Consider the following 23,405-nt stretch of genomic DNA (forward strand, 5'->3'; position numbering starts at 1 on the left):
GGTTTTTCTATTCTGTTCCATTGTTCTATGTGTCTGCTTTTGTGCCAGTACCATACTGTTTTGTAATATACAGCTTTGTAATATAACTTGAAGTCTGGAATTGTGATCCTTCCAGCTTTGCTTTTCTTTTTCAAGGTTACTTTGGCCACTTGGGGTCTTTGTGGTTCCATACAAATTTTAGGATAGCTCTGTGAAAAATGCTGTTGGCATTATGATATAGATTTAATCCCAGGTATCTCATTGGTTTTGGTACAACAGTAAATGGGATTGATTCCTTAATTCCTCTTTCTATTCCTTCATCATTGTTGTATAGAAATGCTACATATTTTTGTATATTGACTCTATATCCTGTGATTTTACTGATTTCCTTTATCAGTTCTAGCAGTTTTTTAGTGAATTTTTGGGGGTTTTGTATATATAGTATCATATCATTAGTAAATAGTGAAAATTTTACTTCTTCCTTGCCAATTTGTTGTCTTTTTGCTGTCTGATTGCTGTGGCTAGGACTTCTAGTACTGTGTTAAATAATAATAGTGAGACTGGACATCTTTTTTTTAAATGATTTTTATTTATTTATTCATGAGAGACACACACGTAGAGAGAGAGAGAGAGAGAGAGATGCAGAGACACAGGCAGAGGGAGAAGCAGGCTCCATGCAGGGAGCCTGACTTGGGACAGGATCCTGGGACTCCAGGATAATGCCTTGAGTTAAAGGCAGGCACTAAACTGCTGAGCCACCCAGGGATCCCCAAGATTGGACATCTTTGTCTTGTTCCTGACTTAGAGGAAAACCTCTAGTTTTTCCTATTGAAATATATATATATATATATATATATATATATATATATATGGCCTTTATTATGTTGAAGTATGTTCCCTCTAAGCCTACTTTGTTGAGTGTTTTTATCATGAATGGATGTTTTACTTTTCCAAATGCTTGTTCTGCATCTATTAAACTGATCATATGGTTCTTGTGCTTTATTTTACTAATGTGATGTATCATGTTGATTGACTTGTGAAAACTGAACCATATTTGCAACCCAGGAATAAATCCCATTTGACTGTGGTAATAAGTTCTTTAATGCATTGTCAGATTCAGTTTGCTAGCATTTTGTTGAGAAATTTTGCATTCATGTTCATCAGGGATATTGGCATGTAAGTTCTCTTTCTTTGCAGTGTCTTTATCTGGCTTCAGTATCAGCCTCACATAGAATGGCTTTGGAAGTTTTCCTTCTTTTTCTATTTTTTAAAATAGTTTGAGAAGAATAAACAGTAACTTTTCTTTAAATATTTGGTAGAATTTGCCATTGAAGCCATTTGGCCCTGGATTTTTGTTTGCTAGATGTTTTTTGATTACTGATTCAATTTCTTTGCTGGTTATCAATCTGTTCAAGTTTTCAATTTCTTACTGCTTTAGTTTTGGTAAGTTATCTGTTCCTAGGAATTTATCCATTTCTTCCAGGTTGTACCATTTGTCAGAATATAGTTTTTCAATCTATTCTCTTATAATTTTTTGTATTTCTGTGCTGTTTGTTGTTCTTTTTCTTCCCTCATTTGTGATTATATTTATTTGGGTCCTTTCTCTTTTATTTTTTATAAGTCTAGCTAGAGGTTTATCTATTTTATTATTTTTTTTTTCAAAGAATCAACCCTTGGTTTCATTGATCTGTTCTGTTGTTATTTAGTTTCTATGTCATTTATTTCTGCTCTAATATCTATGACCTCCTTCCTTCTGCTGGTTTTAGCCTTCACTTGTTCTTTTTCTAGTTCTAGTTAGAATACAAGTTTGAAATTTTTCTTACTTCTTGAGACAGGCCTGTTTTGTAATATACATCCCTATTAAGACCACTTTTGCTGCATCCCAAAAGTTTTGGATGATTATGTTTTCATTTCCATGTCTTTTCATGTATTTTTAAATTTCTTCTTTGACTTCCTGGATGACCCACATATTATTTAGTAGCATGTTGTTTTACCTCCACATATTTGTGGTATTTCCAAATTTTTTCTTGTGGTTGATTTCTGGTTTCATGGCACTGTGGTGAGGAAAGAAGCATCGTATGACTCAACCTTTTTGTCTTGTTGAGGCCTGTCTGCAACCTAATATGTGAACTACTCTGGAGAAAGTTCCACAAAGAATGTGTATTCTGCTGTTTTAAGTTGGAATGTTCTAAATATGTTAACTCCAACTGGTCTACTGTGTCATTCAAGGACACTGTTTCCGTCTTTATTTCCTGTTTAGATGATCTGTCCATTTATATAAGTGGGGTGCCAAAGTCCCCTACTATTATTATGTTATTATCAATTAGTTTTTAATTAATTATTTTTGATATTTTGGTGCTATCATGTTGGGTGCATAAATATTTACAAGTGTTATATCTTCTTGTTGGATTGTCCTCTTTATAATTATATAATGTCCTTCTTTGTCTCTTTTTATAGCCCATTTTAAAGTTTAGTTTATCTGATATAAATATTACTGCTGTGGCTTTCTTTTTGACATCCACTTGCATCATAAGTGTTTCTCCACCCCTTCACTTTTGATACCCAGGTGTCTTCAGGTCCAAAATGAATTGCTTGTAGGCAGCATATAGATGAGTCTTGTTTTTTTCTTCTTCTTTTTTTAATCCATTCTGTCACCCTACATCTTTTGAAGGAGCATAAAAATAAAGTAATTATTGATAGATATGTATTTATTGCCTACTTGGTTTGTGGTTGTTTCTGGAGATTTTTCTCTCGCCTTTTCTTGTCTTTGTTACTTTTGGTCTCTCCTTTATACTCAAATGTTCCCTTTTAATACTTCTCGAAGGGCTTATTAAGTGGTCATGAATTCCTTTAGTTTCGTTTTTCTGGGAAACTCTTTATCTCTTCTTCTATGCTGAATGATAGCCCTGTTGGATAGAATATTCTTGGCTGCAGATTTTTCCCATTCAGCACGTTGAATATGATCATGCCACTTTCTTCTGGGTTGCCAAGTTTCTGTTGAGAAAATCTCCAGCTAGCCTTATGGGTTTTCCCTTGTAAGTTAAGAACTTCTTTTGTCTTGCTTCTTTTAAGATTTTATTTAAAATCACTATACTTTGCAAATTTAGTTACAATATTCTTGGTGTTGGCCTGCTTTTGTTAATTTTGATGGGAGTTCCTTGTACTTCCTGGATCTAGATGTCTGTTTCTCCAGTTTAGGGAAATTTTCTGCCATATTTCTTAAAATAAATTTTCTGCACCCTTTCTCATCTTCTTCTGTGACTCCTTTAATACGAATGTTATTATGTTGGAGTCACAGAGATCTCTAAGTCTATTCTTGTATTGCGTATTTTCCTTTCTCTCTTTTGTTCAGCTTCATTATTTTCTATTATTTTGTCTTCTAAGTCACCAAATTGATCCTCTGGTTCTTCCAGCCTCTGCTCATTGCATCAAGCCTGTTTTCAATCTTGTTTTTTTTTTTTTTTTTTGTTTGTTTGTTTGTTTTTTGCATTCTTCATCTCTGGTTCTTTTGAAATTCTTCTTTCTCTATGGTAAGGGTCTCACTGATGTCTTCTATTCTTTCCTCAAGTCCAGTGAGTATCCTTATGATTATTGCTTTAAATTCTCCATTAGGCATATCCCTTATATCTCTTTTGCTTAGATATCTGGACTTGGCTTTATTTTGTTTTTTCATTTGTGATAAATTCCTTTGTCTTGATATTTTGCCTAAGTTTCTGCCTTCTGCTGTGTGTTAGAAAAGCCAGTTTTGGGGGGCACCTGGGTGCCTCAGTTGGGTAAGCATCTGCCTTTGGCTCAGGTCATGATCTCAGGGTCCTGGGATCAAGCTCTGTTCAGGCTCCCTGCTCAGTGGGAAGTCTGCTTCTGTCTCCCCTTCTTCATGTGCTCTCTGACCCTTTCTGTCTCAAATAAATTAATAAACAAATCTTTTTTAAAAAAGAAGAAGAAGCAAAGCCAGTTATGTCTCCTGCTCCTGAAATTTATAGCCTTATAAAGAAGAGGCTAAGTGGTACCCAGGGCCTGGCACTTCAGGAAGTGTCTCTGCTGTATGCTACATGCATTCTGGTGTTGTATTTTGACTGGTTTATCCTTTAGGCCAGTTGTCTGCAGAGTTTCTCCTTGCATGCTAGGCTGTTTTTGGTTCCTTGCCTGAAGGTGATGAGTTTTAACTAGATGTGCTCTGGTCTGCTTATGAAATGAGATCTGACACCAACTCCAACAGAACTGAAACCCCACAGAACACTCTGGTTGGGATATGTGGGAATTTGTGCTGGTATTCTGGGGGAGGGGCCTGCCATACTGGGACTGAGGCAAGCTTTATTGAAAAAAGCAGTCCCACCAGAAGACAGGGGACCAGCACTTGGTGTAAGCAGGTTTGGTAGCCAGTGTCCATGCTATGCTACTTCCCATAGGTGGCTCTGTGTTTATGATGAGGCTCAGGGGATGGAAATGGTGCCAGCCAGCTCTCTTGTTCCAGGTGAGGTGTTTCCATGAATGCTGCCTCTCAGGGATGTGCTCTGAGAAGAGTGAATAATCTACCCTCTATGTGCCCCAGGCATTCTTCAGATAACTATTTCCACAGTGTCTGCCTCCAAGTTGCTTGTCTGCCTTCTCTTCAGGAGCAGTGCAGTGCCCTCCAGGCTCTATCCTAGCCCAGTTAAAGAAAGGCAAAAAAAAAAAAAAAAAAAAATTCAGCCCGTCTTGTTGACAATGATCTTGGGGAAATGCTCTCCATGTGCATTCCCTGGTGTGTTCCCTTCTTTCTCACCCTTTCCAGAGACCATGGCTCCCTCCTCTCTGCAGCACCTGATCCATTGAGCCCCTAAACCACATTTCCACACTTCCTACCTACTTCAGTGTGGCCTCTTCTCTCCTTTTAGCTGTGGAGTTTGTTCTGTCAGTCTTCAGATTGATTTCTGAGGTATTTAGGATGATTTGATAGTTATCTAGTTGTGTTTGTGGAACAAGACTAGCCTAGGGTCTTCCTCTGCCACCACCATCTTCCTCTAGTCTTTCATTTGTATTCTGACCCATTTGTTTTATCATTTTTTCTCCCTCTGTCCCATGTATTACATTATGTGAATCTATGCATATTTCTTTTCTGACTCATTTGAGCATAAGTTCAAGAACTTCATAACCATTTGTTCCTATATACTTTAGGGTGTATATTTTTTTAAAGATTTTATTTATTCATGGGAGATGCAGAGAGAGATAGGCAGAGACACAGACAGAGGGAGAAGCAGGCTCCATACAGGGACCCAGATGTGGGACTCAATTCTGGGACTCCAGGATCACGCCCTGGGCCGAAGGCAGACACTCAACTGCTGAGCCACCCAGGCGTCCCTAGGGTGTATTTTCTAAGAGCAAAGTAAAAATTATCTATAAATTACTCTTAAATAATCATAGTACAGGTAGCAAAATCATAAGATTAAGAATTAATGCAATACTATTTTCTGACTTCTAGCCCACATTTAAATATCATCAGTTTTCCATGACTCTCCTTTTAATTCTTTTTCCCAGGTCAAGGTCAAATCCAAAATCATATGTGCTTTTAGTTGTCTTGCTTCTTTGCTCTCCTTTAATTGGGAATAGTTACTCAATCCTCCCTCCCTTATTTATTTATTTATTTATTTATTTATTTATTTATTTATGTTTTTCTTTCTTTAACTGGGCAGTTTTGAAACACACATGTCGATTGTTTTTTAGAATTGCCCTTTATTTTAGTTGTCTGATAGTTGCTCTTATTTAGATTCAAGTTACACATTTTAGCAGATGTATTATATGTTCAATTTTATTTCTCTCTCACTGTGTCATTGCAAGAGACACATGCTATTGATTCATCCCTGTATTGATATATTGATGGTATTAGCTTTGAATCACTTGGTCAAATTGTTGGCCTTCCCCATAAGATTAGATTTTCCCTTTGTAATTAATGGAATTTATAAAGATATACTAAGTAATTTATGGTTGAAATGATGTAACTACTCTTTCATCAAACTTTCACCTGTTAATTTTAGCATTCATTACTAATTTTTTTACCTCCATTACTTCTCCTATAAGGTAGAATTCCACATAAGGGAGACTTTCCCCTTCTTCATTTATTTATGTATTTATTCATTTATTTATATCATTCTATGGACCCATGAATTCTTGTTTTATTTATTAGATTATAATCCATTCATTACTATCATTATTTATTTTGAGGCTCAAACTGTCCTAGATTTGATCAATGCAAGTCCATATAAGCTGGCTACTGTGTTCTTTTCATATGGCTTGTGGTTCCTAGAACATCCATCACTTTCTGGTTCAAGTTATTCTTTTGTACTATCTTTTAAAGGCTGTGTTGACTTTTTCTAATTATCCTAAATTTACTTTCTCTTTATTGCTCTTTTGTCTCAGTTTACTACTTGTGGGCACTTTGGAAACACAATGTACCCCCTAGACTGGTCTTTCTCTCAGTGATTGAGGGTAAACATGTTCCTAGTTCCCTGGATCATGCAAAATGGCAGACTAGTTCCATAATCAAGGCTTCTCTTTTCTGCATGTACTCTAAAAATGTGAATGTCAGCATTGGGATAGTCTTTAAATCTCTAATTTGCATCCTTGCCTCTATAACCTCTCCTTGTGGCAGATGTAGTGCTATGTGGCTCAGAAATTATTCCTTATGGGTTAGTTAAAAGGCCTGCCGAACAGAGATTCTGTACCTTCACCAGCAATATGAGTACCACAAATACAAACGGTAACTTAGCAGGTTCAGACCATACCATGTGAAAATGGAGTGCCAAGGAGAAGGTCTCAAGAACTCCCACATACCATTGACTGATTAAGTGGAAATGAGTAAAGTATATCCTGATACTTGATACCTGCTACTTAGTAGCTGTGATTTTGGAAATTCATTCATAATCTCTGATTTTCAATTTCTTCATCTGCAAAAAATGGAAGACGTGACACTTGTTCTTTTGAATTTGAAGAGATTTTTAACAGAATGCAACTGTAAATATAATGTCTTGCTAAAACACAAACTAGTTTATTGAGTTTATTTTGATATTTACTTTGTCAAGCTAAATGCACTATATAGAGTACATTCTCTTCTGGGGCCAGAACAGAAACTCAGTCTTTAATCTGCCTCCGTACTATTCATCCAGAAGTAACAAAACAGAGGATCATAGAGGAAGAAAGGAAAAAATAAAACAAGATAAAATTAGAGAGGTAGACAAACCATAACAGACTGTTAATCATAGGCAACAAACTGAGGGTTGCTGGAGGGAAGGTGGGTGGGGGGATGGGAAAACTAAGTGATGGACATTAAAGAGGGCACTTGATGTAATGAGCACTGGGTGTTATATAAAACTGATGAATCCCTGACCTCTGTCTCTGAAACCAATAATATAGTATATGTTAATTAATTGAATTTAAATAAAATTTAAAAATTAATTTTAAAAAATAGAAGTAATGTTTCTACTATGAGAGGAGTTGATTGGCATTGTTTTTCTTTTTCTTTTTCTTTTTTTTTTGGCATTGTTTTTCATAGGCCAATAAGAAGGAAACATATTGAGTAGTATAAGTTGAATGCAGATGCCTTAGAAACCCCTGCCATTCATCTTCTCTAGGGCACATGGTACCTTTAAAGTTCTCTTTGGCCAGGATGAAAGGGGTAGTTTTACTGAGTCATTGTGGCAGGGCATGTAACCTAGGGAGAAATAAACTTCCTAAGTTCACTTTCCTTAAGGGAAATGGAGCATAAATGGAGCATCATGGAGTGTGAAAAACACTAGGGTATTGCTCCATATTGGTTCATAAGCACAGAAAAATGTTTCCCAGAAGACAAACAGACAAAATCCACTATCCTGCCAAGTACCTTGGCTCTGATTTATGCCTTATTTTAATGATATCCTCTCTTACAACTGCCTCCTTAAAATTGAAATAGCTTTGCTTTTGGATATTGTGGCATCACGTTAATTGATTATGAAATGTTGATTATATAGCAATGGGAAGATCCATAACAAATGAATTGTACCATGCCTGATAAATATTTACTGCTACTGTAACCAACTAGCTCAATGCATGCCATATAGCAGATGCTCAATAGATGCTGAATTCTTTTATCTCCTTGAACACATCTAGTTTTACATATGTGCTTTGCCTAACATAATGTTTTCCAAATTCTGGAAAAATAAAATCAGCGGAATCAATTTTATCATGATATAGTAACACTTTTTCTGAACTGATCATGTTATTGTGAATTAAGAATCAGAATTCTGAAAATTATTTTCCATAGCCAAGTATTTAGTGCAAAGTTCATCTAGAGGTATGTTCAAGGATTCATGTTATCTGACCTCAATTCTAAATGGCAAAAGTAAAACTCAACTGTACTTTGTTTGCTACATACCCAAAGTTAATGAGAACAATGACCCAAAGAAGTATCTAAGGCAAGCGCTGTGCCAATAGCAAAGTTTCAGGGCAATATGCCTCCCCTTAACTAGACCAGTTTCAAGCCACAAAGAGCCATACATTAACTATTTAAGATCATAAACTATTCAAACATCATTTTTTAAACCTCAAACATCATTAATCTTCATTTCCCCCACTCAAAGAATGCATTTCAAAAGAGTGGTTTTAATAAGAAATCTCACATTTGTCTATATATAAGGTAGCAAAATATATTTTGATAAATATTTAATTATTAAGTTATATTTATTACAGTAAATGGATCACATAAAGAAATAATGTTCACAGTTTTGAAATGTCAAGTAGAAGATTTCCCACAAATATACCTGCTCCTTAAGCACACAATCTTCAACTTTATTACTGTCTCTCATGAGTCAAAATAAGCATACAAACAAAAGTGCTAAAATCTTCATAGGGAGTGACATATAAGGGAATGTAATATAAGATACAATGAATGATTTGTCAACATTATACTTACAACTCTTTAATAATGCTTCTACAGAGAGCTAAATCTTTTTCATAATCTGTAAGTCAAAGCCTATATTAGTTAAAGTCAAACCAATGTATCAATATAAAATTAAAGGAACTAAGTTAGGTCAGTTTTATTGTCATTATATTGTCAGGACCTCATAACATAGAAAGTGAGATAACATCTTACAAAGCAGAATCAAATTATACTTTTGTTTTATTACCAGCTCTGTTTTAAGATTTCTAATCTTACAGCTAATTCACTGCAACTGATTTTTATGCAAAAATATCTATTTTTAGATCTTCCCACCAAACCACATTGAAACTTCATACTGGGTAAATGATTATTAAAATATGATATATATATGTATAATTTTTAAAATATATCCTAAATTTACTAATTTTGATATAGTTGCTAATGGTAACGTGTTTTGTCTGTGTTTACCATTCTTCCATTTAAATTAAGAAAGCATATGCTGCTCTCATTAGGAAAGTTGGCATGAATATAATTTGTATGGCCTTACCCAAGGCTTTTAGTTGGAAAGGGTAAATGTCTTTAGGCAGTCTTTGGATTAAAATAAAAAAAAATAAGCTCCCCCAAATGCCTCAAAGCTGGATCAGTGGCAAGTCAGTCTTGATGAGCTTTCATAAAGCTGGGCTTTTATTCTTGGCAACAGGAGGAAGGCCTTACTGGACTTATCTTTTTCATTTAAAAATACAAACAACAGGCTATAGCAACCAAAGCCATTTCCAGTAAGCACTGCTATGATTTAATAATTGAAGGCTAAACACTATCAAATTGAACTATTCTTTGCTATTCCCTCCACAAAATATAATTGAGCTTTAAGGCTTAACATTGACAAAACAGACCCATGAAATACATAAAATTCCTGAGAATAAATTGTACAACAGAGATAAGAAAAACACATTCTACTTAGGGGCCAAGATGATTCATAAGTAATGGACATTTGGGACTTGCAATACCTTTGAATCACGTAGTTAAGGATGCATAATCTCTTGATGGTGTCTTTGCTTCTATCTTGCTTTTGCATACAGGTCTATTATTCACATAGAAGCCAGAGAAACCCCTTTAAAACAAAAATCAGTGCATGTCTATCTTCTGCTCAGGGATTTTCAATGAGTTGTTTTCTTTTTGTGGGAAACACTTCCAAAGATACCAATATGGTTTACCATTTTATGTCATTTGGGTCTCTACTCAGATGTCACCTCCTCAAAATGTTCCCTAAATACCCTAAGAGTAAATGTTATTCTTTGTTTCCTCTGCTTTATTTTTCTTAACACTTTTCAGAGACAGATAATTTAGTGTTCATTTGTTTATCTGTAAAGTAACATGAACAATCACCACTGTACCTCTAAAACTCAGAACAGAGTCTAACACATTCTGGACAATGAAAAATATTTGTTGAATAAATGAAGGAAGATGTTCTAAAAATAGACCAGTCCAAAAACATAAAACTCACTAAGAAGGTGCACTGAACAAAGAAAGAGTAGCTACACAGTAGCCAAGACTTAGCAGGAGTCAAAGAAATAGTCTAAACATCTCTAAAGTTGAAACGGTAAGGTGAATGTTTCAGTTTGAGGAGACAATTAGAGAATGTTTCCAGTTTATTAGAGCAATCCAAACTACTAAGGAAATGTGAAAATTTGCAAATATTCCTTTCCCTAGTCATCATTTTTGTAAGATTTTTTTTGAAAATAGTATAAGTATATGAAGACTAGAATATCTCACAAAATAATAAATTTTGCAAAGGTTTACATATATATACATATATATAGTCTCCTACTTGCCATTTCTGAACCAATCTTCATCTTTATGGCAGAAGTAAATTTGTCAGCATGGAGTCTCTTCTCCAAAGATCTACATATATTTTGACCATGATTTCTTAAGGCAGAAAGAAAGTCTTTCTCCTGTGCCAAAAAATTTCATGTCATAATTGCACAGTGATCTCCTTAAGGAAAGGAGTTGTTTCATTCTTCTCTGTATATCCTTTTATTATAGCACAGTGCATCATATCGAAACTGTGGTCAAGAAATATGAACTTTTGATGTTGCTGGATGAATGATTCAAGACTTAGGTGCAAGGCATATATGTTAGTAGTTCCTGAGATTGGAAGAGAAGAGATAGGGAAAATCTTGAAAAAGACTTTCTTACCAAATCACTGGAGGACAATGGAAACTAACTGGGCCAAAGAACGTTGACTCTAGAAATGTACCAAGATGGGCAAGCCAAGGTTGTGAAAATTCATTAAATCCAGGTACTTCTTGTAGATCAATATTAATGCCTGCTAAACTGGAGGCTGTAGTCTCGAGGACCAGGTGAATTTTTTTTTAAGGAAGCCAAAGGAAACTTCCTTATATAAAGAATATAAATTGTACAGTGATGAGAAATAAAGTCAGAACCAGGAAAGTTATAGATAGTGTCAGGTCTAAGGACGAGGCAGTCCTATGTTTAGAAGAAATGAGAGATTCAGGACAGGCTTGACATGAGTCAATTACTACTAAATGATAGTAAGAGTCTGAAGTAAAGAGTGGTCCAGACTGCTTCAAAGGTCCTGGTGCATGGTGGATTTAGCCACAGTCCAGAAGTTAGTAGCTGTTTGAACTACAGGGTGGGAACAACATAGTGAAAGTATAGACTCTAAGTCTCATAACTCTAGTCACTTGCATCTGATACTCCATTAATGAGCAGCAGGCAAGGATACTTAGGAAAGAGTTTAGATCTGAGTATAAAGAGTAGGCAACAGTATCTGGACACACAGGGTGGGTGTTAGGAAAATTTCTATTAAAAAACAATGCAAATTGGGTGCCTGGGTCAGTTGAGTCAGTCAGTTGAGTCTAGACTCTTGGTTTCAGCTCAAGTCATGATCTCATAGGTGGTGAGACTGAGCACCCATACCCCTGTTGGACTCTGTGTTCAGTGGGAGTGTGCTTGAGATTCTATCCATCTGCCCCTCCCCTCCACGTGTGAAATGAGCACTTGCTAGCTCTCAAATACATAAATACAAATCTATAAAAAAAAACAATGAAAATCCTGGTAAAACTATAGAGCAGAGCCACCCAATAGTCCTTTCACGATGGTGTATTCATGGCCACTAGCCATGTGGTTATTGAGTACTTGAATTGTGGCTAGTGTGACTGAAAACTAAACTTTTAATTATAATTTTAATTTTAATTTAAATGACTGTGTATAGCTAGTGGCTACCATATTGGACACCATCAGGTCTAGGGTTTAACTGACAGCATGGAGACTCAGAAGCAGTGGTATGCCAAGATGAGGTAGAAATAGAAACGAAGCATTACAGGATTGCTTAAGAGTGTGTTTTAATTTTCAGCAATACATATGTGTTTATTCACATTAGTCCTATTTCACATCTAGACTGTTCTAGGAACTTGGAAGGAACTAAGTCTTTAGGACATTATTGCATCATTGGCTTTTTGGAAATCTGGGGAAAGGAAGGAGGGGGACATGGTAGGCTTCAATATACTTAACTGTAAACTCTTTGAAGTCAGAAACTGGTTTTGCTGCTAGGGTTTTTTTGTTTGTTTGTTTGTTTACTGCTGTATCCTCAGTACCTAGAAAGTAGGTACTTAATATATATTTACTTCAATAATAAAACAGAACATAGTGTCTGATATTCCCTGCATCAATGAATTGGTAGAGATGGATTCTGGGAATCTGTGGAGACTTTCTGTTGGCTCTATAAAAAAACTTAGATGACAAAAACAGGCATCAATTTCTCCTTTGGATAAATTTATTCCTGGTTATTATGGCATTTTACTATTATTATTACTAGGAAGAAAGAATAATCATTGCTATTGCCACTTACAGCATGGGGGAGATTTGACAATCTTGACAACATTGGTGAAGGAGGGACTTCAAACAGGGCTTGCTTTTGAAGGAATGATGTGCTCTCTTACCTATTTCACAGAGGTGTTGTGAGAATTTATAAATATTTGGTCATTAAATGCTCATAAAAATGCCTGTTAAACGCCTCCGGAGTCTGTCACAGAAGATGCTTGTTTGAATGTTTAGTGGATGCAGCGCTGTCAGTGAAAAGGCAGACACTCACTGAGGAAAGGGCATTCGTAGTTTTTTGTTTATTTTAATGCTTGTTTTTCTGACTATGAAACAGTGGATTCTCACTAAAAAAGAAAAAAAAAAAACATGTAAAAGCTGAAAAGGTTAATGAAAAGAATGAGCAAAAACTTCAATTATATATTTTGAATTTTATATATCTCTAAGTATCTACATTTCTCCATAATATTCATCTCCTTAATATTCTATATAATTCAATTTCCATAATATTCATATATATATATGGAGAGAGAGAGAGAGAGAAGGAACTAAGGCTCCTTATATATATTCCTATATAAGGAATATATATTTTCCTATATATATATTCATTCACATACTCAAGCACACTTTGAATATTTTGTACTATTTCCTACAAGTTTTTTTCTTAATGTGTGTTAAATAAAATTCTTAATTTTGTATTCTACTTTTCCTCCTATGATGATGAAGGTGGACAGCCATCTACAGCATGAATTTTAGTGTTTATCAGTCCCTCATGCAGATATTCTGTAGTTTTTGTAAAAAATTTTTTCATTTTTTGCACTATGATAAATTTTGATGCAATAATCATTATTTTGCACAAACTCTTGTCTATATATCTATACCTTTCTCTATCCCTATGTTTCTGCCTCTCTCTGTTTTACATAGATTACCAAAAGCGATATTGTTAAAGGATAACTATCCATTAAGGTTCTTGGCAAATTTTGAAAATTACCCAAATTTACACTCCCATTAGGAGTGTATGAAACTGCTCATAAAATTCATTCTCTCTACTATTGAATTTTATTAAAAAAAATCTATTTTAATATGGTGAATGAAAAAATCCATATTACTTTAATTTGCAACACTGATTATTTGTGAGGCTGGTCTTTTCAACACATTTTCTGGCCTCTGTAAATTGTTCATGTTGAGTGGTCACTTTTAAAATTTTTATTTTAATTCCATTTAGTTAACATAGTCTTATCAGTTTCAGATGTACAATAAAGTGATTGAACAACTTCATACATCATCTAGTGTTAATCACTACAAGTGCACTCCTTAATCCTCATCACCTATTTAACCCATACCCCCACCCACTTCACCTCTGGTTGCCATCAGTTCTCTGTCTTTTTCTTGGTTTGTCTCTTTCTTCTTTTCCCAATGCTCATTTGTTTTGTTTCTTATTCCACGTACGAGTGAAATCATGGCATTCAACTTCCTCTGACTGACCTACTTTGCTTAGCATTATATTCTCTAGCTCCATCCAGGTTGTTGCAAATGTCAAGATTTCTTTCTTTTCCATGCCTGAATAATATTCCTTTGGGTCTATATATGCACCACATATCCTTATCCATTCATCAACTGATAGACACTTGGGCTGCTTCCATAATTTGGCTATTGTAAATTATGGTGCATTAAACGTAGCAATGCATATATCCCTCTCAATTAGTGTTTTTGTTTTCTTTGGGTAAATATCCAGTAGTGCAATTGCTGGATCTCAGGGTAGTTCTATTTTTAAGTTTTTGAGGAACATCTATACCTCTAAAACACAGTAGCTGCCCATGCATTCCCACCAACAGTGCATGAGGATTCCTTTTTCTCCGCATACTTGCCAACACCTGTTGTTTCTTATATTGTTGACTTTAGCCATTCTAACAGGTGTGAGGTCATGTCTTATTGTAGCTAAGAAATGATGAGCATCTTTTCATGTGTCTGTTGATGTTCTGTATCTTTGGAGAAATGTCTGTTCACATCTTCTGCCCATTTTTAATTGGATTATTCAATTTGGGGGTGTTGAATTTTATAAGTTCTTTATATATTTTGGAAACTAACCCTTTATCAGATATGTCATTTGCAAAATCTTCTCCCATTAGGAGGATTGCCTTTTAGTTTTGCTGACTCTTTCCTTTACTGTCCAGAAGGTTTTAATTTTGATGTAGTCCCAATTGTTTATCTTTTGTTTTTGTTTCCTTGACTGAGGAGTTAGTTGTAGAAAAAAGGTGCCATAGCTAACATCAGAGAAGTTACTACCTGTGTGTCCTTCTAGGATTTTTATGGTTTCTAGTTCTCACATTTAGGTCTTTAATCTATTTTGAATTTATTTTTGTGTATGGTATAAAAAAGTGGTCCAGTTTCATTCATGAGAAAATACTATCTTTCTCCCATTGATACTCTTTCCTGCTTTGTCGAAAATTAATTGACCATATAATTGTGGGTTCATTTCTAGGTTTTCTATTCTGTGTCATTGATCAATGTGTCTATTTTTGTGCCACTTCCCTACTGTTTGATCACTATAGCTTTGTAATATAACTTGAAGTCCAGAATTGTGATCCTGCCAGCTTTGCTTTTCTTTTTCAACGTTCCTTTGGCTATTTGGGCTCTTTTCTGGTTCCATACAAATTTTAGAATTGTTTGTTCTAGTTCTGTGAAAAATACTGTTGGTGTTTTGATAGGGATTGCATTAAATATGTATATTGCTTTGGGTAGTATAGATATTTTAACAATATCTGTTATTCCAATCCTTGGGATGGAATGTTCTTTCATTTCTTTGTGTCATCTTCAATTTCTTTCATCAGTATTTTATAGTTTGTAGTGTATGAGACTTTCACCTCTTGGTTAGGTTTATTCCTAGGTATCTTATTATTTTTGGTGCAATTGTATGTGAGATAGATTCCTCAATTTCTCTTTCTGCTGACCCATTATTGGTGTATAGAAATGCAAGAGATTTCTGTATGCTGATTTTATATCTTGAAACTTTACTCAATTCATTTATTAGTTCTAACAGATTTTTGGTGAACTCTTCAGTTTTTCTATATTTAGTATCATGTCATCTGCAATTAGTAGGAGTTTTCCTTCTTCCTTACTAATCTGGATACATTTTATTTCTTTTTTGTGTTCTGATTGCTTCAGCTAGGACTTCTAGCCCTATGCTGAATAAAAGTGGTGAAAGTGGACATCCTTGACCTTAACCATTCCTGATCTTAGGGTAAATGCTCTCAGTTTTTCTCTATTAAGGCTGATGTCAACTGTGGGTTTTTCATATCTGGTCTTTATTATGTTGAGGTATATTCCCTCTAAACCTACTTTGTTGAGGATTTTTATCATGAATATATGCTGCATTTTTTCAAATGCTTTTTCTGTATCAAATGATTATATGGCTGTTATTATTTCTCTTACTCATGTGATATATCACTTTGAATTTTGAAATTTCAACTATGCTTGCAACCCAGGAATAAATCCCACGTGACTATGGTGAATGAGTTTTTAAATGTATTGTTGGATTCTGTTTGCTAGTATTTTGCTGAGAAGTTTTGCATCTATGTTCATCAGAGATACTAGCGTGTAGTACTATTTCTTTGTGGTATCTTTTGGTTTTTAAGATTTTTTATTTATTTATTTGACAGTGAGAACACACAAGCAGATGGGAAGGACAGAGGGAGAGGGAGAAACAGGCCCCCCTTGGTGAGCAGGGAGCCTCACACTGGGCTTGATCCCAGGACCTTGACATCATGACCTAAGCCAGAGGCAAACTTAACAGACTGAGCCACCCAGGTGCCCCTCTTTGTGGTATCTTTACCTGGCTTCAATGTCAGGGTAATGCTGGTTTCATAGAATGACTTTGGAAATCTCCTTCCTTTTCTAATTTTTTGGAATAGTTTGAAAAGAATAGGCATTAACTTTCCTTTAAATGTTTGAAAGACTTCACTAGTGAAGCAGTCTGATCCTGGACTTTTTGTTTGTTGGGAGTTGTTTGTTTTGCTTTGTTTTTTATTACTGATTCCATTTCTTTGATGGTTATTGCCACATTCGTATTTTCAATTTCTTCTTGTTTCAGCTTTGTTAGATTATGTTTCTAGGAATTTATCCATTTCTTCTAGATTGGCCGATTTGTTGGCATATAGTTTTTCATACATATTCCTTCATATTGTTACTTTTGGTTTCTCCTTTCTACTCTATAATTGTTTGTATTTCTCTGTTGTTTATTATTTCTCCTCTTTCTTTTGTGATTTTATTTACTTGTGTCCTTTTTTTTTTAAGATTTTATTTATTTATTCATGAGAAACACACACATAGAGAGGTAGAGACACAGGCCGAGGGAGAAGCAGGTTCCCTGTGGGGAGCCCAATGTGGGACTCGATCCGGGGTCTCCAGGATCACGCCCTGGACTGAAGGCAGCCTAGACTGCACCAGACTGCCCTATATATTTTATTTCTGCTCTAATCTTTTTTATTTCCTTCCTTCTGCTGGCTTTAGTCTACATTTGTTGTTGTTTTTCCATCTTCTTTGGTGTATGTCTAGGTTTTTTTATCTGAGATTGTTCTTCCTTCTTGACATAAGCCTGTATTGCTATAACCTTCCCTCTTAGAATGGCTTTCGCTGCATCTCAAAGGTTTTGAATCATTGTGTTTTCATTTTCATTTGTTTCCATGTGCTTTTTAATTTTTTTGTTGGATTTCTTGATTGACCTATTCATTGTTTAGTAGCATGTAATTCAATCTCCATTTATTCGTGGTCTTTCTAGATTTCTTCTTTTGGTTGACTTCTAGTTTTCTAGTTTCATAATATTGTGATCAGAAAAGATAGATGGTTTGGAAATAAAAAGAAATAAAAGATGCATGTTATGGTTTTCATCTTCTTAAATTTGTTGAGGCTTGTTTTGTGGCATAATATGTGATCTATTCTGGAGAATGTTCCGTGTGCACTTGAAAAGACTATGTATTCTGCTGTTTTAGGTTGGAATGTTCTGAATATATAGGTTAAATCCATCTGGTCCAGTGTATCATTTAAGACCACTGTTTCCTATTTGGATAATCTATCCATTGATATAAGTGGGTATCAAAGTCCCCTACTAGTACTGTGTTATTATCAATTCGTTTATAATTAATTGTTTATATATTTTGGCGCTATCATGTTGGGTGCATAAATATTTATTATAAGTGTAATATCTTCTTGTTGGATTGTCCCCTTTATGAGATAATTCCCTTCTTTGTCTCTTTTTATAGTTCATTTTAAAGTCTAGTTTGTCTGATATAAATATTATTACTCTGGCTTTCTTTTGACATCCATTTGCATGATAAGTGTTTCTCCACCCCTTTACTTTTGATACTCAGATGTCCTCATGTCCAAAATTAGTTACTTGTAAACAGCATATAGATGAGACTTATTTTTCTATGTTTTTGTTTGTTTGTTTATTTGTTTTATCCAGTCTCTCACCCAATCTCTTTTGAAGGAATATTTAGTCCATTTACATTCAAAGTAATTACTGATAAGCATGTATTTATTGCCATTTCATTACTTGTTTTATGGTTGTTTCTGAAGATTTCTCTGATCCTTTCTTGCCTTTTTTTTTTCACGGTTTACTGGTTTGCTTTAGTGATATACTTGAATTTCTTCTCTTTATTCTTTGCATATTTATTAAAGGTGTTTGTGATTATTATTAAGGTTTTTTTATAACGTTTTGCACATCTAGCAGTTTATATTAAGTTGATGGTCATTTAAGTTTGAACCCATTCTTTATTCTTCTCCTATGTTTTAAGTGTATATGGTGCCATATTCTACATCCTTTTATTTTGTGAATTCCTTGGCTAACTTTTTTTTATTACAGATTTATTCATTTTTACCTCTTTTATGTTGCCTTCCTTCATATTGCTACTTTTGGTTTCTCCTTTCTACTCAATTAGGCCCCTCTAATATTTCTTGCAGGACTAATTTAGTGGTCATGAACTACTTTACTTTTGTTTGCCTAAGAAAGTCTTCATCACTCCTTCTATTCTAAATGATAACCTTGTGGATAGAGTATTTTTGGCTGTAGTTTTTTTCCCATTGAGCACTTTGTGTATATCATTCTTCTCTCTTCTGGCTTAGACAGGTTCCGCTTAAAATTCCCCTGATGGCCTTATGTGGTTTCCTTTACATGTTACATTTTTAAATTGTTTTATTTTTTTTTTTGGTCTTGCTGCTTTTAAGATTTTTTTTTGCCAATTTAATTACAATGTATTTTGTTGTGTATCTGCCTTTGTTGATTTTGTCAGTGTTTTTTTGTGTCTCTTAGATATGGATATCTGTTTCCTTCCCTAGATTAGAGAAGTTTTCACCTATTATTTCTTTGAATAAATTTTCTGCCCCCTTTCTCTCTCTTCTTTTGTGACTCCTATAATGTGAATGTTATTACATTCCATAAAGTCACTGAGTTCCTTATGTCTATTCTCATTTTGCATAATTCCCTTTTCTTTCTTGTTCAGCTTGATTAGTTTCCATTGTTCTGTCTTCTAGTTCATTAATGTATTCTCCTTTTTCCAGACTGCTGTTGACTGCATCAAGCATGTTTAATCTCAGTTATTGCATTCTTCATCTCTGATTGGTTCTTTTTACCTCTATGTTAAGGGCCTTGCTGACCTCTTCCACTATTTCCCAAGTCCAGTAAGTATCCTTAGGATCACTGTTTTAAATACTCCATCAGGTATGTTACTTATATCTGTTTATCTTAGATATCTGGCCGTGGCCTTGTCCTGTTTGTTTATTTGTTTGTTTGTTTTTTTCATTTGAAACAAATTTCTCTGCCTTCTCATTTTGTTTAAGTATATGTGCCTCTTTCTGTGTTTTAGGAAAGTCAGCTATATCTTCTGTTCTTGGGGCTAATGACCTTATGAAGAAGTTGTCTTATAATGCCCTGCCATGTAGTGTCCTGTTCTCCAGGACCTAGAACTTTTAGGATTGTCTCTAATGCATGCGGGTTTGTGTTCTGCTGTTTTGTCCTGGGAGTGCTCATTTCTATACTGTGTTGTTTTAAAAAATTGTTTGAGATTTACAAAGTGGGGTAGCCTGGGTGGCTCAGCAGTTTAGTGCCTGCTTCAGCCCAGGGCCTGATCCTGGAGACCTGATATCGAGTTCCATGTCAGGCTCCCTGCATGGAGACTGCTTCTTCCTCTGCCTGTGTCTCTGCCTCTCTCTCTCTTGCTCTGTGTCTCTCATGAATAAATAAATAAAATCTTTTTTTTTTAAGAATTATTTACAAAGTGGAAATAGTATGTTGCAATAATGTCTTAGTTTACTATTTGCTTCATTAATTTATTTTTGTTTTTGGCCTATAAATTATATATGGAATAATCTTTGATGTCATCAATGAATGTATTCATTTATCTTCTAAATTGGTTTTAATTAAACAAAATTGATCTTCACTGTACAATATTGAAAAACAAAAAGCAGAAGTTTATTTTGATCTTTACCGTCTGCTAAAATCTTTTTATTATCCTTTCTTATCATTGCAGACATGATCTGTGTATCTAATTATCTACATATACAGGTAATAGGACACATCTTTTATTTTACATTAACAAAATAGCAATTCTATATTTATTTTGCATCTTATGTTTTAGTGAACGACATGTCTTGAATATCTTTTGGCTGACTTATGCTTTGAAAATCTATCTTCTATACACACACATGTACAGTTAACTCTAGCTAATTTTTTTGAAGGATATCTTTATTTTCTATATCAAATCTTTGACAAAATATGGCAGATATATTAATTGCATTAAAATCTAACTTTTTATTATATATTTAACTATTCTCCTGATATCATATTCTGAATAATTAATTAATTCCCCATTGGTGTGTGTTGCTTTATCATCATTACACTCTAACAAATTATGTAGTGTATTTTAAGGCTAACTAGTCTATTAAATTAGCATGTATTTTTACACCAATATAACTAACCTTTAGTTGTAATCTTATAATTGTATATCCATTAAAACCTGGGTAATTTTTTGCCACTCATTGTGATTTTGTTTCAACATTATCTGTGTTTTCTTATAATTAAACTTTCAAATGACTTTTTCATGCCTCCCCTGCTCTTGCTAGAAAGAATGAAACAACCTAATTTGAATCTTTATCAGAATTATTTTAAAACTACAAATTGATTTAAGGAGACATTATACTTTTACAATATTTGATATTCCTCTCTAGAAACATAATATATCTCATCTTTTTATGCCTCAGTTTTGGTTTTTCATTTAATTTCCATAAGTTCTCCATCTCTTTTAGGAAGGTATTCCATGTAGTCTATGTTGGTTTGCTCTCATGAATAGCATATTTTCTGATGGCATCTACCAATTTGTTATTTCTTGTGCATTATAAAGGTTTTGAACTACTTTGTATCTTGAATAGCATTTCCGTGAATTATTTTGTGTTTCCACAGAAGCGGCTCATAAATATTGATATTTCTATTCTTACCAATAGCTACAAATTTCATTTGTGTTTTATGTCTTCTTATCTTTGCCAATGTTTTAAAATGATGTGAATTAGCCATAAGGAACTTTGTCATAATCCTCATTTAGGTAAAAGTGCTTTTTCTAGTATTTTCCAGTAACCATATTAAATGTAATAAATGATAATTCATATTTTGTTTGTTAAAATAGATATCACATTGAACAAATTTATTTATTTAAACTTATCTTTAATAAATAATTTCCTAATATCAATAATGAAATAAATTCTACTTATTGGTTATAAATTCTTCTACTAATATTTTGTCTGTATTTTAGTTAGAATTTTTGCAACTGCATTCTAAAATTTTATTGGTCTACAATTATGGGTTATATTATTCATGGTTTCCTTCTCAAGGTGATATTTGCACCACAAAATAATTTGATAATCTTTCTGTATTTTTCCAAGTGGTAGAATATTTGACTTGACATTGGAACTTCTTTATCAATAATCTAAATGAAATCTATAGCAAAACTCAGACCCTAAGCCTTTATTTTTTTCTTTCCAGTAGATAATAGACATTTTTCTTTGTTTTCTAAGATTTCTTGAAAGAAAGAAAGAAAGATTTCTTTCATCAGTTTAAAATGACCTGTGAAAGTATCTCTTTCATTAAGATTTTTGAATTTGTTGGTATAGCTTTTTATTTATTTTTTAAGATGTATTTGTTTATTCTGGAGAGAGAGAACACAAGCTGGGGGAGAGGCCAAAGAAAAGAAATAGATGGAATCCTTAAGCAGACACCCTGCTGAGTACAGAGCCTGATGTGGGGCTCAATCCCAGACCCTGAGATCATGACCTGAGCCCAAATCAAGAGTCAGCTGTCAAAACAATTGAGCCATGCAGGCATCTCAGTTATAGTTTTTTAAATAAAAATTCCTTACTCTTTAATGACCACTCTGTTGAAATCCTTTTCATTGTAATGACATATATTTGTGGGTTTTATTTTTTTCTTAATTAAAACAAGCTACTTTTCTATTTAATTCATTATATTCTTTATTATTCCAAGGAGCAAATTCATCAAATTTATTTTTCAAATGTCTTTTGAATATAATCAAATCAACCAATTTTGATATTTTTAAAATTTTTTCTGCTGTCCTTAGACTGGTGTTATTTTATAGACATTGAAAGTTTAGCTTATTGATGTTTCTTAATGAATACCAAAATCATCTAGGGCCATACATTTGTCTCTGAGCAGAACTTTGGATACATTCTACAAATTTTGATAAAAATAATTGTATGGTTGCTACAGGTTTTCTCTCTCTCATTTATTGATAATAAATCTGTGTTTTTATTTTGTTTTGGTCTTTCAATTTTTATTATTACCTTCCAGTATTATGCTTCAATGGCTTTGATTCAGAGAGTCTTGTATGTTTACTTTTATACTACTTTATGCTTAATTTGTGGTCTGTGATGTTTAAAATAACTCCTTCTTCAGATCTTAAAAAGATACACCCTGTATTTGTAGGGTACATATTTCTTTAATTAAGTAATTTAAATTGTACTTTATTAATGATTATGTTCTGTTTAAAGTGGCAAATTTTGAAAATATTTTATCTTCTAATTTTTATAAATACATATCTTTTAAACTACTTGTCCATTAAAAACCTGGATGTTTCTGTCAATTTAGCCTTCTTTCATAATTTTATATATTTGAGGAAATATTGCTCCTCCATAGATATTTAGCTTAATTATGGAATTATTATTGTTTTTCAATGGAAAACTAATCCATCTAGTGTAATCTGGAAGTTAAAAATACATTGATGAACTTTATCTTAATATTGTCATATTGTTGTATGATTTTAAGAAATTACACTTACGCTATATGTTCTTTCTCTTCTATATATACTGTTATTTTTTTAAAAATTCCTAATGATTATTAAAGAATGAGACATTTTTAAAATAAAACTGTAAAGGTAATTTGATTTGCAAAAAACTCATTCCTAATATTAATTTCCAAAATTATAAAAGTCATGAATTAAATACTGCCTTTTGTATTTGTCATTTCAGGTAAGTCACCTTCACTTTTCATTTTGAGGTTTTAGATATGATCACTGTCATAAAGGATGACTATACCATTTACCTTTCAATAAGTTTAATATTTGAACTCTACTTTGTTGCCAAAATTTAAATAATTACAAATGTATTTTATCTAGACTTTTTACTTTTTTATATCATG

At 33.7% G+C, this 23,405-nt stretch overlaps 1 long non-coding RNA gene across 4 annotated transcripts in view; it reads right to left on the bottom strand.

Moving 5' to 3' along the window:
* Positions 1–8,727: 8,727 nt before the first annotated feature.
* Positions 8,728–23,405, bottom strand: part of LOC140600731 (uncharacterized) — a 71,349-nt gene continuing 56,671 nt past the window's right edge. For all 4 annotated transcript variants that reach the window (XR_012003895.1, XR_012003892.1, XR_012003894.1 and 1 more), the window contains 2 exons: positions 12,832–13,056; positions 8,728–9,980 (listed from right to left, as the gene is read on the bottom strand). This is a non-coding gene — a long non-coding RNA (uncharacterized lncRNA). The remainder of the gene's footprint in view (positions 9,981–12,831; positions 13,057–23,405) is intronic.

The sequence above is a fragment of the Canis lupus genome, chromosome 12, assembly GCF_048164855.1.
Source record: "Canis lupus baileyi chromosome 12, mCanLup2.hap1, whole genome shotgun sequence".
Lineage (NCBI taxonomy): Eukaryota > Metazoa > Chordata > Mammalia > Carnivora > Canidae > Canis > Canis lupus.